The sequence below is a fragment of the Crinia signifera genome, chromosome 7 (genome assembly GCF_055691185.1).
Source record: "Crinia signifera chromosome 7, ASM5569118v1, whole genome shotgun sequence".
NCBI classification, from domain to species: domain Eukaryota; kingdom Metazoa; phylum Chordata; class Amphibia; order Anura; family Myobatrachidae; genus Crinia; species Crinia signifera.
The window spans coordinates 8,349,136-8,369,057 of NC_139223.1; the positions used below are offsets into that span (position 1 = coordinate 8,349,136).

General features: G+C 44.3%; 1 protein-coding gene and 1 long non-coding RNA gene across 3 annotated transcripts in view; both read left to right on the forward strand.

Moving 5' to 3' along the window:
• LOC146019740 (uncharacterized) overlaps window positions 1-19,922 on the forward strand; it is a 781,584-nt gene that overhangs the window by 574,038 nt on the left and 187,624 nt on the right. The window lies entirely within an intron of this gene.
• The window catches only part of LOC146019735 (uncharacterized), a 48,770-nt gene that overhangs the window by 21,377 nt on the left and 7,471 nt on the right, over window positions 1-19,922 (forward strand). Inside the window, exon 2 of the long non-coding RNA XR_014450666.1 lies at window positions 14,383-14,430. This is a non-coding gene — a long non-coding RNA (uncharacterized LOC146019735). The remainder of the gene's footprint in view (window positions 1-14,382; window positions 14,431-19,922) is intronic.

Here is a 19,922-nt window from a genome sequence, read left to right on the forward strand (position 1 = left end):
AAGTACGACTTAAGGGATGATTTCCCTATACATTAACCACCGAAAGTCCACCAAAGGAATAGTATGTAGTTATGTGGCGCAGTGCGCTAAAATGTTTATGTTACTTGATGTTTGTTGTATTTGTCTTCCCCTCCCAAATGTGTCCTTTTCCCATTTAGATTATTCAATTCCTGACTCAACTAAATTTTATCAAGGTAAATTTATGCAACTGTACTACAGGTGTAGAGTAAACTATGGCCAGCCTTAAAATTGGTACCCTGAATGTCAGGGGATTTAATTCACCAATGAAAAGAAGGAGGATTCTAACTTATTGTAACAAGGTGAAATTAGATATAATCTTTATTCAGGAGGCCCACTTGGTCCCGGGGGAATATGCTAAACTACAAATGCTGGGGTGGTAGTTATTAGATTTCGTAGCTTTTAATTCCAAAGCTAGAGGTGTCACAACTCTCATCAGAAGAGCAATACCAGTAGAGCTTTTAAAATCAATTACAGACCCTGAAGGTAGGTTTACTATAACACAAACTAGAATACACTCCTCAACTCTAACTTTATGCAATGTATATGCTCCGCCTGTATATAATAAAAAATAATTTCACACTTTACTGAAACATTTAATACCATTTATGGATGAGGCTTTGGTGGTCTGTGGTGACCTAAACTTGGTATCCGATATGGGCCTAGATAGATCAGAGAGGAAATCCCGCTCACCCCCTTTGCCGAGGCTGGGAATCCCTTAGTTTACCTCTCAATTAAAATTAGTGGACATTTGGAGGAGCCTAAACCCCACGTCCAAAGAATATACTTGTCTTTCTGCGGCTCACCATAGCTTATCGAGAATAGATTACCAATTAATTTCCGAGCCACTATTCTCGAGGATTACTGAGACGGAGATAGAACCTATCTCTGTCTCAGATCATGCCTTGGTATGGTTCAAACTGACTATATCTGAAGAGAGAACCCAGATACCACACTGGCGTTTCCCAGACCATGGGCCTTATTCTGCTTGGAGCGTCCGGGCCGTACGCGTACGTCCCGGGGTTTTTTACGATCTGCGCATGTGCAGATACGCTAATGCGCCGGCGCGAACACTCCACAACGCTTACGGCCGGGGTCTCAACGTGCGAAAAAACCTGTACGCGAGCGTACGGGTAATGGGGCGGCATAGGGGCGTGTTGATGGGAGCGGACGAAATAATGAGGGAAAATGGGTGTAAATATGGGCGTACACGGGGGTGTGCACCAAAAATGAGCGGTGCTACTACTGCACGATCGACTAAGGCACCGTTCATTTCGGACACCAAACAGGCGGCCGCCAACCGCCAGCTAAAACCACCCCTACAGATACCGCATGCCAGCGTGCGCCTGAGTTGGCTAATTAACGCTGATTACTACTCAAACACATACACCTGAATGTAATAAGCAATGCTGCAGTCTATTAACTACTAACCATGATTTCACTGCCTGCAAGCCACACATGCAGCACGCAAACACATTGGAAGCTTATGTTTCTATACTTCTCCACATTTAAAGGTTTGTTTAATTTAAGGTAAGAATCTTTTTATACGCTAAGGTAGGTATTTGCTAAACAGACACATTCACTACCTGCTTTCATAGACTTTACGCAGTAGCACACTCAATCTACACAAGTCGACATGTGTCAACGTGTTCACTCTAATACTAACATAGGTTTTGTATTTAGGATACAATAACATAAACCACATCTAACACCTACAAAGGATGTTTCAGCAATGTTTGAAGCCCATGACCACTATTTTCCACACAATCTTTGTATAGTACCCAAAATTATGACCTGTACCACTATCTCATCTGCTATGATTTGGATTTCACTACACTCTGGATGTAAGATGCCACCAATCACATTATTGCACTCTCATCTCTCTAACAAAGGATTCCTACATCTGCTTATGACACTGTCAAATCATATATATTTTAAAAGTTATGCATGTTTGTTCACAAGCGAATTTATCATGTTTGGCCCATTCACACATCTTTTTTTAGGGAGGACACATATGCATTCCTACACAAATGTACCTTTTCACCCTTGTTTGTCTGCCTCACCCACTCCATGAGGAAAGCATTGTTCTGGACCTGCTTTTACCTACTACTGTAGGAGCTACCTCACCTGCACACAAACTGCTTTCTCACCTATTAAGTTGCTCTGCACATGTGCTGACACAAACTAATTAGCAGGGAAAAGTTGGATAGGAACATGGGAATGGCCATGGAGAGGGTTACACATGGGAAACTTCGACCACACTTCAACAAATGTTCAAAAATACCCTGGTCAGTAAGTACACATAAATCTAGTATTTGTTTCACACAAGAAATTACACATACCACAATTTTGATTTAATTTGTAAAATAAATTTATTTGCTGTTCAGCATCACAGCTTGACACTTTAATGTGAGAAATCAAAAAAACAAATAAAATAGACACACAAATAATAAAACAGCCAGAACAAGAGGTTGCATATCTCCAAACATGTGTTACCCTGCAAATGCAATGGTGAAAGAAATGGGGACACCAGAATACGTACTGCAACAACCAGGGTGAATACTAAGCAAGATACACACCACCAAAAAAAAATATCCTGCATTTGTAGAGGTCAAAATACGAACTTTCATGCCCATGGCACGCAAATGGATCGATGGGCAACTCAGGAAGCGGATGTCCAGTGCAATTTAAACCTTTGGCCTCCAACCACAGAGGAAGTGAACCAGGTCTCATTTGGGCCCTTTTTTGCCCCTTTTAGATGGGGCCTTGGGGACAGGGGCCTTTGGGTCAGCTGGCTTTCGGCGTCTTCCCCTAGTCGCCACAGGAGGGTCAGCCGAGGTGGAAGGTTGGGGAGCAGCTTGGGGTGGGGCAGCAGATGGGGGATTGTCCCTTAGGGACCTGGCGGTGGACAGCTGCTCCGCAATAAGTTCATTCTGGCGGCTGAGGTGTTGGCCAATGCTTAGCATGCCAGCCGCCAGAGTTTCATTAGTGCGGTTCAACGCCTCAACCTGCAGCTGGTTTGTGGCCTTCCACTCCGCCAGAAAATCCGCCACCTGCTGCTGACGGATCGCAGCATCCACCCCTTGCTGCTCGATCCTGTCCAGCGTCACCAACAGGCTCTCACTCAATGTCTCCTGTGGCTGGGGCTGGGGGCGACGTCTTGCTGGAGGCTGGACCACCTGCTCCACCTGTGGCTCTGCAGAGGAAGATGCTGCCGGTACATCCTGACTTTCTGCTTCTGCTAGGATAAGAATTGAAAACAATGTCACCATCACATACGCAATAAAAAATATCTTTCTAAATACAATGCATTACTGTGACTTACCATCAAAAGCAGCAGCAAAGACCTCCACCGGGAGCTCACTGTCCATATTGGAGATCCCCCTGATCTCCCCCACATCGATGACGTCACAGGAGTCCAGCTCCAGGGGGGTATACTCCAAATGGTCAGGCATAGGACCGCTCCCGGTGGACATGCTGTGGTTGTACCGGTCAGTCATCTTCCTCTTCAGGGCACTTTTGAAGTCAGTCCACCTACAAGTTTAAAAATACAAATATCACCATGAGATATGTGCACCACTGTGCTACGTGTAGGGTTACCACCTAGTCCCTTTAATTCCGGACACATGTTACTTACACAGGTTCTGTGGCAGTTTAAAATTAGGTGAAGTGGAGTCTTGAAGTCAGCCAGCCACAGAACCTGTGTAATTAATATGTGTCCGGAATTAAAGGGACTAGGTGGTACCCCTAGCTACGTGACATTTCCTAGTGTGGGTGATCTTTTGTGCCATGTGTGGCCAAATATTTCTTTGATGGACAAAACCATGTGCACTGCAGGTGAGGCAGGTGTAAAACCCCACCCAAATCTGATTATCTCTGCACAAGTAACACCTGCCTCACCTGCAGTGCACATGGTTTTGTCCATCTAAGAAATATTTGGCCAGAAAGAGTGAACTAGAATAAGGGCCTCAGTTCCTGCTGGAGACTGCTGAAAAATTGCCCTGACAAACACACTAACCTTTTCTTCACCGCGTCCCAAGTTCTGACCACTGGTGACACCTGGTTCACTTCCTCTGTGATCTTGTCCCAAAGGTTTCTCCTTGCACTGGCACCCGGCTTCCTGGTTGCCAATTCAATCCATTCGCGTGCCCTGGGCACGAGAATTCGCATTTCGGCCTCTACAAATGCAGGGTTTCTCCTTCTGGTGGTGGTATCCTGCTCAGTCATCACCCTAGATGTTGCAGCACGTTTTCTGGTGGCCCCAGCTCTCTCACCATGCACCTGCTGGGTCACACCTGTTTGGAGAGATGCAACCTCTTGTTCTGGCTGGTTGCTTGGCCCTTGTGGAGCTGGTGGAGGTTCACCAGGGCCTGTTACTGAGGGGCCCGCTTGATCTTGCAGGCGACTCCTCTCTTGGGCCCTCCTTCTCCGCTCCTGTTCCCTCTTCTGTAATGCTTGAAGCAGGGATTCGGCTTGTGCTCTCTGCAGAGCGTCCTCTGCTGCTGAATCGTCAGAGTCAGACATGTTTGCAGCAATTGTGGGCTGCATCTGACTGAATATTTATATGTTAATCTCCCGCCACGAACAAGGGGGCGTATATTTTTCCCCGCAAGGTAGATGCAAATTTACGCTGATATTTCCCGCCGATATTTGCCGCTTAAATTACGCAGGTCTCAATGCACCTGATCAATCACCCGTATATGTATATACACAGGTTGTGGAGCATTGTGGGCTACATCGTGAAATGTGTGCACCTGTCATTCCAATGATGAGTGTTGTCAGCTGGTATCTGTTGGAGTTCGTGTATGCTTTGTGAGTCACATTTCAAAACATCACGTTATAATGCTTTCCTTACATATGTAATGTGTATGAAATTGTCATACAGCAACATGTTGCATTGTGGCCCTTTAGGCAGCGTAGTTATAAGTAGAGGGTTGCGTGTATTATTTTCCGCCTACTGTATATACAGTACTCCCCTCCATGCATATCGGTGTATCGTGCCCCCTTTAAGCAGCGTAGTTATAAGTAGAGGGTTGCGTTTATTATTTTCCGCACACTGTAAATACAGTACTTCTCTCTTCATTGAATGCATGCTGTTGGTTGTGGTGTGTGTATATCGGAACGGTCCGCGTAAGTTTCTATTCGCATCCAGTTTGTTAATGTAAGAGGGATTAATAAAGTTAATACCAAACAAACAATTTTTTCGACCAATCAGCAAGCACCAAAAGTGATATATGTACCTGCAATTAATAACTGCGCCATTGCCAATATGACTTGTACAAGAGCTAGGCCCTTTTCGACGTCAGAGCTTTTGGCCCTGGTGGAAGTGATGGACCGTCACCTGGGGCCCAGGGGCCCATATGTTTCTAATGCGGACAAGCGGCGGGCGTATAATGCTGCCCGCCGCCTGATATTTTCCACAACCGGCGTCCGCAGAAGCCTGGGGCAGGTTGAGCGGCGCTGGTCCGACCTGCGCCGGCGGCAGCCGGTTTTACTCAGCAGCCTTCGCCGCCATATTGCCCGATGTAAGTTTTGATTACTAGTATGTCAGCGTTTTTTAGCAATGTTTTGTGTACTTTTTATAAATATGTTCCTGAGTATGGGGGTGTATATGGGTGTATATGGGGTGTATATGGGGTGTATATGGGGGGTATATGGGTGTATATGGGGGGTATATGGGGGGTATATGGGGGGTATATGGGGTGTATATGGGGTGTATATGGGGGGTATATGGGGTGTATATGGGGTGTATATGGGGTGTATATGGGTGTATATGGGGTGTATATGGGTGTATATGGGGGTATATGGGGGGTATATGGGTGTATATGGGGGGTATATGGGTGTATAGGGGGTGTATAGGGGGGGGTTTAAGTAGTTGATCAGTTTTTGGGTGTAGGATATCAAATAGTTTGCATGATAAATGTCTGAAATTTCACAGCAATGATAATTTTGAAGGTTATGAGCATGACTAATGTGAATTTTTCTTTCCCCCTTTTTTATGAAACCCAATCTTCGATTTCTATGCCATCAACATGAACATTTCAGCACGGGCAAGGGCACGCATTCAAGCCCGGGAGCAGGCAGCCCGGGACCAGGCAGCCGAGGAGGAGGAGGAAGAGGAGGAGGAAGAAGAGGAGGAGGAAGAGGAGGAGGAGGAAGAGGAGGAGGAGGAGGAGGAAGAAGAGGAGGAGGAACAAGAGGAGACCCAGGGTGCAGTTTGGACCCACACCATTTCCCCATCCCCTTCCCCCTCCACAACCCCCACCCCCTCCACAACCCCCACCCCCTCCACAACCCCCCCCCCTCCCCAACCCCCACCCCCTCCACAACCCCCCCCCTCCACAACCCCCACCTCCCCCCCCTCCCCACCCCATTTCCAACCCCCCTACACCTCTCCACCACCCACCCCCAAACCTCTCCACTCCCCAGTCACACCCACTACCTCGGTCCAAACACCAGGACCATCCTCCTTGCTCCTGCCCCCCCCAACCACTCCACAGCCAACCAGCGGCGCCCAGGATGGCTCAAGTAGCCGTAAGTTAATAATGTGTCTAATGTTGACCTACACATTTCTACACATAAACAATCACAACAACCACATATGTGTATCCAACATCAACATTAGTTGCAACATATCACTGCAGGCCGACCATGAGGTGTGTCCTGTCCTTCTCCAGGAACAAGGCTCCCCTTGGTGGTTTTTTTGAGTGTGGCCATGCCTCACCCCTTGAATAATTGACATAACAGTACATCCAATGAGATATCCGACATTAGTGGTGTGGTAGTTATGTGGCTCCAGGTGTTGGGTAACTCCAGTTCCCAGCATGATGTGCAACACAGGGCCAGATTATAATGGAGGCGCAAGGGGTCAGTGCCCCTGGGACCCCCTCTAGCTAGGGGCCCCCTGTGGTTGTCATTTTTTTTTAAAAAAAAGAAAATGTTTAAGTTATGTTTTTGTTTTTTTAGCTAAATGTTTTGTGCATGGGTGGGGTAGTGCTGCAGCTTCACCTATCTGCCAATGTGACAATGATTTATGGTGCTGAGCATCGGGAGGCAAGGCACACTGATTGCACAAGTGTGCAGTGCATTTCTGGGAGTTGACTAAGTCCCATGACACTTTGCACCAGAGGACAGAGGCTGAGAAGTTTGTGCTGAGCTCTGATTGGTGGAGCTCATTACATACTTCTCAGGTCCATGGAGAACAGCAGCAGCAGCTTAGTCATAGGAGGGTTTTTAATCAGAGGCAGCACTAGGACTGTGAGGTCTCCTCCAGAGTAAGGGGCAGAGGGACAAACACAGGCTTTTCATGTGGTGTGTGTGTATATATATATATATATGGTGTCTATTATTATTCCGAGTGCCGCCAACCCCCTGTCTATATATATATATATATATATATATATATATATATATATATATATATATCCCCTGCAGGTAACCATTGACCAAGTTTATTCTGCCTTTACTCTATGTTTTGACAGTATAATATTCGCCCATGCAGTGTGCGGCCAGTAATGACAAGTGCAAGGGGGCCCCCCGCTCTAAAGTACCCCGGGCCCCCCAAAGGCTTAATCTGCCACTGGTGCAACTTAAATGTAGAGATTGTTTTGGTAATAGTGTGTGAGGCCATGCGGATGCATGCTTTACAAACATAGCTGTAGGCCTATAATTTGTACAGCAATGTCCTAAATTTAAAATAGTAAGGAGTGCTTAAGCCACAACAATGTCATAACCCTTAAATAGCACAGGCTAATTGTGAGGTTAGAGGAGAGTCCCCCAAAACCAAAGTACCAATTGGGATACAGCATACATTCATTGATGAAGGAGTAATTGAATTAATGTTATTTACTATGTACAGTATGTGCGTGTTAACATATTATTTTTTAGTACTGTGTTTACAGCAGACCCATCTTCAATGTAGTTTCTAAATGTATGTGGCCTTCACACATAACTCTGAACTTTTTATTATGTACAAATACAACAAACATTTGTGTATATTAATTTTTTGTTTTATCCCTTCATTACAGACACTGAACAGCAGCAGGAGGAGGTGGCAGCCCTCATGCGGGAAATAATGGTCACCCTGGTGTACCTGCAGCTACTTTTTGGCCTTCTGGAGGCCCGCCTTTAATTTTTTATTTATCCCCCCCCCCCTTTTTATTTTTGTATCCAATAAAAGTTTGATGACAGTTCGAAATTGCCTGTGTTTTTAATAATAAATATGTTAGAGGGCGTGTAAGGGTAGGTACATACAGATGTGTACTGTAAGTTATACTTGTAATTTGAGGTGAGGGGTAATGATTGATGTGTGAATGTGTGTGTTTTGGAGTAAAATAACACATAGTGAAAATGCATGAATGTTTAATGTTGTTCGATTAAAACATCACACATAACATCAGGGTAGGTATACATGTTACACATTTTGGAAAAAGTAATTACGTACATAATTTAATACATATACAGAAACACCAACATAACTTGATTTAAAAGTAACAGCAATATGGGGACACATAGATAGTGATTAAAATGCCACATTAGAACATAACAAATATACATGTAATGTGGGTTAAAATGTAGTTTTATTAGGTCTTTATTAAGGTAGACAATTGAGTTAATAGAAAACAATAAGTGAATAACAAATAGATTAATTAATCAATTGTCAGATTAGTAGTTGAGAGGCAAGATTTGCAGGTCCATATATGTGAAGGGTATGCCAGCGTGCACGGACGTACGCTCACTCTCACGAGCGGTGACATAAGCTGAGTTTTCCATTGAAAACAATAGGGACCCGTCCGTGCAAACTGGCGTACGCTCAGATCTCCGCAAGAAGTCGGTGGGGAGACGGAGGAGAGACGGCCGTAGACGGCGCCGTACGCTCAGTTGTACGCCAGTTGTCGGAGTGTAAGGGCTGGCCCGTCCGCGTACGTTGCCGTACGCTCATTTGTACGCCACTCCCCTTCTACGGTATTTCTGGCCGTACGTAAGCGGCTGATTTGTGGGTGGACTTAACCCTAACGGCCGCGTACGGCTAGCGTGCGGTAATTGTGAACGTACGCACGTTTGGCCGCTCCGATCAGAATAATGCCCCATGTCCTCACTTCTTCTGAATTTAAGAAATATATAGTGGAAAGGTGGGAACTTCTATTCATCACTCTATTCAAACCCAATAGACACGAATAAAATCGAGAATCCCTTACAGACGAAGATTGAACAAATGTACTCTACAATAACATTCCCTAAACTTACCCAAGCCACAACGGAAAAACTCACTACCCCAATCACCGCAGAGGAGGTCTCCCTTACAATAAAATCCCTGAAAAAAGGAAAGGCCCCAGGACCCGATGGCTACGGAAACAATTTCCATAAATTTATGCTTCCACACCTTATAGACCCCTTAACTAAGGCTTTCAATCATATGCTCCATCGAGATAAAATCCCTGATCATTTTAATGCAGCACATATAGAAACACTGCCCAAACAAGGTAGGGATCTGACATCACCGGCATCTTACAGGCCGATATCATTATTAAACTCGGACTACAAGATACTGACAAAAATTCTCATGGAAAGAATAAAGCCTCTCATGCCCACAATTATACACCCAGACCAGACGGGATTTATTACAGGGAGACAATCTGTCACTAATGTAAGGAAAGTAATAGCAGCCATTCAACACCCACAAAATATTCCAGGAACCTCCCCCCAAGGATACCTCCTCACCTTAGACGCAGAAAAGGCCTTTGACCTTGTGCTTTGGCCCCACCTTTTTAAGACTATGGCAAGGTTCAATTCCCCCCCGTATTTATAGCCTTTATAAAGCTACTATATCATAAACCTGTGTCCCAAATTGTCTGCAACGGACATACCTCAGAATATTTCCCCCTGCAGAAAGGGACAAGACAGGGTTACCCTTTGTCCCCAATCTTATTTACCATTGCGATTGAACCACTAGCCATGCTACTCCGCCAATCCAAGGAATTCCAGGGGATTAAAATAGCCCAACATGAAATAAAACTGTCACTCTTCGCAGACGACATGATATTATTCATCACAAAACCCCAAGACATATCCACCAATCCCATTATTAACAAATTCAAAATAGCCCAATCGCAGATAAAGTATTTAGGTTTAAATATTACAAGAAATTTAGAGCATCTTTACAAGGCCAACTTTACACACACTATAACAAAACTGACCACCCTCCTAACAACATGGACTCCCCTACCGATGTCTCTCTTAGGTAGGACAGCAGCGATTAAATCCATAATATTTCCAAAATGATTCTATCACATTCAAATGCTGCCCATATCCTTAAAAAATAAAGATATAGACACCCTCAACTCCTTAATGTCAAAATTCCTATGGAAAGGTCACAGACCTAGAATAAAAATATCAAAACTCATGCTTCCGAGATCACAAGGGGGCCTTAGAATCCCTGATTTTAAAATTTATTACAATACTGTATTCATTAGATATGCGAGCGACTGGTTGTTGGAGAGTTCGATCTATACAGACCACAATGTAGAGGCAGCATTGTTTGTACCGTTTTCGCCCTCAGCGCTGCTCCATATGAAAATGCAGGATATTCCAAGACACATAATGTCAAATATTATATACAAGGACACTTATGTTAACTGGATAAATTTACATAAGCTTATGCAAAAAGATTTTCAATACTCGCCATATCTACCTCTGTGTGGCAACCCGAAATTTATCCTTTCAATTAAAAACCCAATATCCAAAGACTGGAAAGCTAAAGGTCTTGATCTGATTTGCAAGATTTTCGATCCAGGTGGGATAGTCAAATCTTTTGAATCAATCAGTAAAGACTATGGAATCCCAAAAACTCATTTTTACTATTACCTTCAGTCTAGACATTATGTTCAGAGCCTCCCTTTACAGGCAATATTGGAAACAGGCTCCAACCACATCCTCGCACAAGTAAATTCAAGAAAAACGAAAAAGTATAAATTAAATCAGCTTTACCCAATTTTGATGGAAGCCAAATGCAACCCTAGAACACAAGCATATCAGATTTCTGCTAAATGGACGGATGACATGACTGATCGAAAACCAATTCCTAACTTTACAGTGGACAACTATTGCTCTTACCTGAAATACTTACCATCAACGTACCTACAAGAGACTCATGTTCGTTTTATACACAGATTGTACATAGCACCCGCCCAAAGAAAACATATGGTGGCAGAGGAAACAGGGGCGTGCTACAAATGCTCAATGTCCAGTGCCAAGTTTGGTCACTGCTTCTAGAGCACTAAAATTCAGAGATTCTGGAACAAAGTGGTGGGATACTTAAATGATATCCTGAGTATCAAAGTGAGTCCCCTGATGGAAGTGTGTCTACTGTTGGCCTTTGAAAAATGGAACCTGGGTCCAAAAGCCTATATCTTCAAACCTTTTATGGTTACAACTTTCACCTTAGCCAAAAAGTTGATCCTTCGACATTGGATCAAGAAAACTGCTCCTTCTATTCAAGAACTCAAACTCAAGCTCATACATCTTCTATATTTTGACATCAGACTATTAATATCAAATGAGCCTCAATCCACTAGATCATTTCAGGCCAAATGGTCATTATTCATCCACTCATTGGATGAGATATCTAAACAACAAGTTTTGGACTTCTTTGATAGAAAGTTGTGGACTAGAGTGGGATCCATAGTCGAAACACTCAACAATTAACCAAAATACATGCGAGTCTTAGAGACTTGCCGCGAAAGATCTCCCTTACATTCAGTCATTACGCCAATTAGGCGACTCTGTATGGTATGCCTTTTGTTTTGCTCACACATTTATGGTTTACGCCTGCTACTTGTTTTTATCTGGTAAAAGTAGAGCAGCAAACTATATAAACTGCTACAATATGATGGTTGCATATAAGTTACCCACGACTTACGAATAATCTTCTATGCTACCCCCCTCGTGTGTCTGTCTTCGTGTCTTATAGTTAAGAATACCCTACAGTAAGATAGGTGTAACAGAACCGTTAACTTTAATAGGTGATGAAGGACAAAATTACCAAGGCCGACATGCTCTCTAGATGATCAGATTCATTATCGGATCAGTACAAAACCATAAATAGAGTATCAAGGTATAAGATGTGATATTTAATAAAGAGTAGAACATCGCAGTCATAAAAGTATATAAAGTCCCTCAGGATGGTGTCTCGTCATCAGGGAGCATGAATGGTTACTTGGCCTAATCTATATTGAATATATAAGCTTGGTATAACTATTATTCTGTGCTTTATACGATTGTTAGAGGAAATCACGCTTCTCTTAGTAAGACCTGATATGACCTTCATAGATTTCTTATTCTTGTTATGGATATATTTCTTGTTATGCTTTTATTCTTGTGATACCTGAAAAAATCTCGGTACTCTTTACCTAGCACGGCACCCATGATTTTGATCGTGGGCATCGCAGGTAAAAAAATCGCGGGCATCGCGGCCATTGAATGCACTAAAAATCGGGTGCGACGCTACCGACGCGATGCCCGCGATTTCCCATAGGGATCAATGTTAAATTTCTCAATTGACCCGATTTTACTGTTCAATGCCTCAATTGACCCGATTTTTCCATAGGAAACAATGTTAAATGTCCCACAGCGGCCAAATAGGCACCGTAAAGTGTGAAATGGCCCCCACAATTGTTAACGCCACCCCACGATCAACGTCAACCCGAATCGTGGCGAGCGCAGCGAGCCCGCGAGGGGCGGCGGTACGCGTCCTACGACCTTTTCATAGCCCCACTATCCACGTCGGCGTGGAGTTGAGAATAGAATAGTGTGCCGAGCGCAGGTAAACGCGTACCTTCGCGGGCTTCACAGGTATCCGCGTCCCCTCGCCACGCTTCGGGCTCGGTGGCTCGCTGCGCTCGCCACACTATTCTATTCTCGACTCCACGCCGACGTGGATAGTGGGGGTATGAAAAGTTCGTAGGACGCGTACCGCCGCCCCTCGCGGGCTCGCTGCGCTTGCCACGCTTCGGGTTCACGTTGATCGTGGGGTGGCGTTAACAATTGTGGCGGCCATTTCACACTTTAGGGTGCCTATTTGGCCTCTGTGGGCCATTTAACATTGTTTCCTATGGAAAAATCGGGTCAATTGAGGCATTGAACAGAAAAATCGGGTCAATTGAGAAATTTAACATTGGTCCCTATGGGAAATCGCGGGCATCGCGACGGTCGCGTCGCACCCGATTTTTTAGTGCATTCAATGCCCGCGATGGGCGCCGTGCTAGGTAAAGAGTACCAAAATCTCAATAAAAAGATGTTAAAAAAATAAATAAAAGGACCAAACAGACATATTTACTTTGCTGTCCAAATTTATCTGCACTGTCCTTGGAAGCAATCTGTGTTATAAACTAATATTAAACAAAAGTAACTTAATTAAGTGAAAATTGTAACAGATTTGTTCATTTCATGAGTGGGTACACACTGTAAGATATACAGCAACACGCACCTAATCTAGCAATTACACTGGGAACAGGACATTGGGGTTCAATTTGAGAGGATCTATATCCCCTTTTTTAAAAACACTTTGTTTCTTCCTCTTTGCCTCCTTGGCAATTGTTTTTATATGTCGCAAATCTTAAAATAAACAATTAAAGGTTACATTTTATTAATTTTTCTTGTCCTAACAGTGCGTCACGTACATAACAGTCTTTCTTCTCTTCCCTTGTTATTGCTCAAATTACTGTTGAAGTGACAGCACACCCCACATAATAAAGTCTATGAATATTGATTGAAACAAGAGGTTACCTTATAAACACTGCCAGTGCGATTGTTCACCCCCCCCCCCCCCTCTTTTTGTGCAAATGCATTGTGGCCATATCACATGTATACACGCTGAAGACATGTTTATAGGCATAATATCCTATAATAAAAGAAAAATTAATGCTGCTCCTCACCTTTGGATTTGCCCAATAGAGCAATTCAAGTGTTGACATTGGCACTGACATTGCTGTTATGTTGTTCCGTCATTTGAGGGGCTGGTAACTTGTATATTGTGTGTGTGTGTGTCGTGGTGTTATTAGGAGGGCTAGAAATACAGTACATGTGGCGGTTATAACGTAGTCTCAAAGTATACGCGACTGGATTCCATCATAGACTAGTAATCCTGTCTGTAAATCATGGAACAATAAATATAGAGTAAACGACGCACCTGAAAATTATACCTAGATAAAATAAATCCAGAACAGAAAAAGATGTGATTCTCAAATGTATCCTTTAGCCTTTTGTAAGAGTAAAAATATATTTTTTTGTTCAATAGTGTCGGTTGGATTTTTGTGTGTCAGTAAATTGTCTTTTCATGGAATGGTTGCTTAATGATTTCTTTAATAGTTACCATCCCGGCAGAATAACAGCACAACAGAACAGTCCGACACCCAGGTAATTATGTTCATAGTGTAGGGTACAGTACAGGATGTCCTTTCCTGCCAAGGTTCACTTCTTCTTCACAGATGTGACAATGTATATGGTGAAACAGAAATTGTGATGACTGATCTCTAGGTAAATTCTCAATTTACTGACTAGACTCGGCTTTGCAATAACTATCAAACAGGTTTCTAAATGTTGCACTAAGCAAATGGATTAAATTACATCACTTAATGGTTTACAAATACAGGTTGGGTATCCCTTATCCGGATATCTCTGTTACACTCACCGGAGAGCGCTGATGGACCTTGGCAGGGTTTTCCTGGCGAGTGCCCGGAGAGAGGATGAGTAGACGGTAGGGATGGATCAGCATGGGTACAGGTCGGCAGGTCTTCAGCCGAAAGGCCTCTGGATGTCTTCTGGCTAGCCACCTAGGACACCCAGGTCTAAGATCAAAGAGCGCACAAGCGAGCCTTCTTGCCAATAACAGCCCTTTTCCCATAAGACTTAATATGTCTACCGGTACTTGTATGCCGTCTGGTCTTACGTCAACAAGTGGCAATGTGGACTTAACCCCAAGGGCCCCAGGCAGCTACCGGTAGGGAGCAGCAAGCACGGGAAATACACTGCCTACAAAAAACTAACCTAATACTGAATGACAGGACTGGGACACAAGGAGGGGTGCAAGAAGCAAGGACTTAGATACATAAACATAGGTTGACTGAAACAAGGCATTTCACAATGACAAAGTGACATGACTAAGACAAGGAAGGTGCAATGAATAATAACAAGAATAACTGCAATGCAGAATATAAGGACACGGACAAAACAAGCAATAACTAAGATATATACAAACACTGAGCTGAGTGGCCTAAAGCCACGGCCTAAGCACAGGCCCTAACTGGGAAGCTGACATCACGCTGCTAACTATGAATGTCTGCTAATGTCCCTGCCAAATAACTGTATAGCAGTAACAAAAGCTAGATGGTACTTGCTTGCAGGGGAGAGGGAGTGAGCAGCCAGGAAATAGCCAGAGGTAGCCTCCTGGGGATTCAGGTAACAAGAGGTTAACCAGCAGGACCGGACACCCCAACAGAGTCAGAGCAATCGCCAAACAAGTCTATAACCGGCGCCAGAGCAGCCCAAATGAATCCCTTATAGCTTGCTCTCAGTGTGTCCACCCCTGATCAGGAATAGACAGCAGCTACATGCTGTCTCAGGTACGCTAGCTGATTACTTCCCTGCGGCTTCCTGGCATCCCCGTTGCCTAGGCAACCGCTGGGGAAGAGGTGGTGCCAGCAGCGAGAGACACGTATAGCAACTGTTGCTTCTCTTACCCCTCTGGTGGCTGCTGCCTCTGAGAGGTGGAGGAGAGCACAGAGCAGTACCACAGGCTTCCTCCACCTCTCCAGCACCTCTGCCACTGAGAGACTAGAAGAGTGGAGCGCAGTGCCGCAGGATTCCCTCACCCCTTTAGCAGCCCTCAGCCATATAAAAAAACATTGTGGCACCTGAGCCAATCAGAGCAGCCACTGTGATTTGCTGCCTGGCTCACGAATCAGCACTATAATTTAAATGGCCGCTGGAGAGGTGAGGGAAGCCTGTGGTGCTCCATAGCCTGGGGACAGGCCCGAGTCACTGCCAGTGGGACCTGCACATGACAGTGCTGCTGTGTGGGGAGAGGGGCATGAGCCGGCATGGTTGGAGGGAGCCCCCTGGGCAACAAGCATGTAGTTCCCCCCTTGGGCAACAAGAATGTAAACCCTTCCAATCCCCTGGGCAATGAGCATGTAATTGCCCACTGTGGCAAGAAGCACAAAACTGCTGTCATCAATCATGCAGCTCCTGGCAACTAGCATGTAGGTAAGTGGCACTTATGTGACTTAATATGTAATAGGCATTACGGTGTGTGACATAATATGTAATGGGCATTATGGCATGTGGTATAATAAGTAATGGGCATTACGGTGTGGGGCATAATGTGAAGTAGGTATTATGGGGTGTGGTAATGTGTAGCCATACCCTACGGCACACACTTATAGTACCACTAACAAATTGTTTCTACTTGCACCACTTAGGGCCCCATACAATAGGATAGTGCAGCTTTCCCTGAGCAAGGGGGTGCACTTCCCAGTATGGATAGTCCCGCTGAAAGGGTTATTCTGGAGTTGTGCTAAATATTAGTTATCCAGAAGCAAATAGACTCAGCCAGAAACTCCTGCTGCCCAAACAGGTGCAGCTGATATTTACACATATTCAAGAGTCAGAAAAAGATATGTCCTTATGATGGTGCACCAAAGAAAAGAATAAAATTTAACTTTTATTAGATATCTTATAAAAGACTGCGAAAATATCTTAAAAACACAATACAGACATACATAGGTGGGGTTCACACATTAAAACCACGGTGGCAGGCAGATGTTGCTAACAGTAATTATGTTGTATGTCAGACGTGTTTGGGTGTGTCACTTGTATTCAGTTTTTAGGCTACCCCGATTCTAAGCAGCAATGTGGGTCTGCAGAGCCCACACGTTACTGCTAGACTTATAAGGGGTGCCAGGGAGGAGTGGGTTAAATAACCTCTTATAACTCCGCGTGTCCCTTGTTCTGCAACTCAATGAGATTTTGATGTTTATATTAGTCTTGGGACATAGGGCAGGGATGCCTATTATGTCTCTTAAGATGAGGCATGGATTATACAAAAATTATCTCGTGATCTTTCTGCACTCAGTCAGGGTGTTCCACTGCCTTGTAGCAAGTAGGAATGGCCGCCCTGTGAGAGGATCAGATGGAAGTGCTCCCTCTGTGTGCAAGGTTAGAAATGCACGCAGGGTAGAGTGAGGAGCACAGTTGCAGATAGGTCTCAGTCCTTAAAAGGACTGGTGAGACATCGCTGCTGTAAAGGACACAGAATCAAAATGCATATATGAAAACTAATAAAGTGCAACAATCTGCCTGCGCACCGCTAGCCGGCACGCGCTTCGCAGATTAGCTTCCTCAGGGCCAACAGAGCTCTGCTAAAGTGACGGTTTAAATACCTGAGGTAACTGCCTATCATCCTATGGATTTGCCCCATTGGGAGCGCGCCCCCGGAAGATCCCCAGGGGACGTGACCCAATCAGAGCCGGCGTAGAGTGCCTCACCTCCGGACGTTGTCCTGGAGGTGGGCGGTGTGGTTGCCCTGGAGACCGGGATGCGCATGTGGCTTCCAGCTTCCCGTACTCCAACAAGACGTAACATTGAATCCAGGCACATGGATTATTACCTGCGACGTTGAAAGCCCCTACACGAGCATTCACCATCAATACGGCTTGGAGGCAGTGAGATATTTCCTTAAAATGGAAAAAGAGAACAACTTCCATGAGCTAATTATTCAATTGTTGAGATTTGTGCTGACAAAGAACTACTTCACATGTAACGAGGGCTTCTACCTCCAGGTACGGGGGACTGCAATGGGGAGCACTTGTGCCCCCACGTATGCGAACCTGTACCTGGGGTGGTGGGAGAGAGAAGTTGTTTTCAGCAAAGAGAATGAGAGATTCACAGACCACATTTTACTGTGGCTAAGACATATTGATGACCTCCCCATTCTCTGAGAAGGAGAAAAAGACCTGTTTATAGAGATGATGGGTGTGTTAAACAAGAACCACCTTAATCTACACCTAACATATGACATGAGCCAGAAAACCGTCAATTATCTAGACCTACACATTACCATCGAGGAAGATGGCTCTGTCATTACGGATATGTTTATGAAACAAACAGCAACCAACTCATTACTACATAGTACGAGCTCACACTTTCCACCTGTGATCAAAGGCTTGCCTATGGGTGAATTCCTTCGGACCAAAAGGAACTGCTCTAGTGCAGTCACCTAGAAGAGAAGGGCAGAGGAACTCAGTACCCGCCTAGTGGACAGGGGTTACAGCAAAAGGACCATTAAAAGAGCATACAAGGCGACAAATGCTTACAAAAGAGAGCAACTTCTGGTACCTAAACCCAATAAAGTGAATAACCAAAATTCTGAACCTATACGGTTCATAGGAACATTCTGTCAAGAATGGCAGAAAAAACAGGGTATTCTAAACAAACACATGCATATACTAAGGACAGATCATGACCTGGCGGATATTGTGGAAGACCGAATCCATTTAAGCTGGCGAAGAAGTAAGAACCTTCGAGATACCCTGGTCCATAGCCATTTAGACAGAATTAAGAGACCAGTGCAACAGCGAGTAGGGTCGCACAAATGCGGATCATGTAAGGCTTGCACGGTGGTGACTCACAAGGAGAATTACATTGACAAATTTGGACACACTTGGAAGATAAAGGACTACATCAACTGCAACACTGCAGGCGTAGTATACAATCTAGAGTGCCCCTGCAAGAGAAACTACATTGGCAAAACAGTGCGACCACTCAAGAAAAGGCTTTTGGAGCACATAGCCAGCATTAGAAATGCAGAAAAGGACAAAAGGGCAATGAAAATCCTCACCCCTGTGGCACGACACTTTTACAAACATCACCAGAGTAAAACCACAGGCCTCCTGGCATATGGCATGCGAAAAATTGACCTGGGGATCCGGAGAGGAGATGTTGATACGGAATTACTGAAGCAAGAGACACGACTCATCTTCATGATGGACACTATGTCCCCTAAAGGCCTGAATGAAGACAATAGTTACTCCACATTTCTTTAAACAACATTGCAAATAAGGGAATTAGACCCCAGCAACAATCCATGACGCAGCCGTTGACTCCTAATAAGGACACCGTACGATCTAGATCCAGTGGGGGTAGTGGATAGGGCCCCCTCACCTCCCTACAAGTCATTCAGCCGGACTACCAGACCTCAATAATTTCAGTTTAGCTCCAATTGATATATTGATCAAGAAGACACTTTAATCATTTATTCATTCACATGTTTGTCGACATTTCCTACGTTACACTTTGCTGCTTTTTTTGTTCACTCATGAGTGTTTTAACCATTTCTCACAATAAGACTGCCGACACAAATTGAGTCAAACCCCTTTTTTATTATAATTAGATTTAATTATGATGTACACACACATATATACACCACCTAATAAGTGGTGTCACCAAAGTCATTTTTGCTCTAGTACACACCCTAGCATATATCCTATATGTTACACTTTACATTCTCACGTAAGTTAGAATCCTCAGCACTACCCCTTGGGCACATTCCTGCCGTAGATAGATACGACAGTCTCGCATTCACAGCCTGTCACAATTTCAATTTTCCAACCATTCAAATTCATGACGAACTTTGAATCCGCACTTTCGATACCAAAGAGGATTCTGCTACACATGTTATAGACATTGAATATTTATACGCACTACTGAACATTCGGAGCTTGCCAGATATTTAGAACATGCACTGACAAGGATCTGAGCCGGAGTGAATACCCTAACATCAGGATATTGACTATTCCCTGAGCCTGTAGTCCGGGACCACCCCACTGGGACCATGATGCTCCTACCTTACT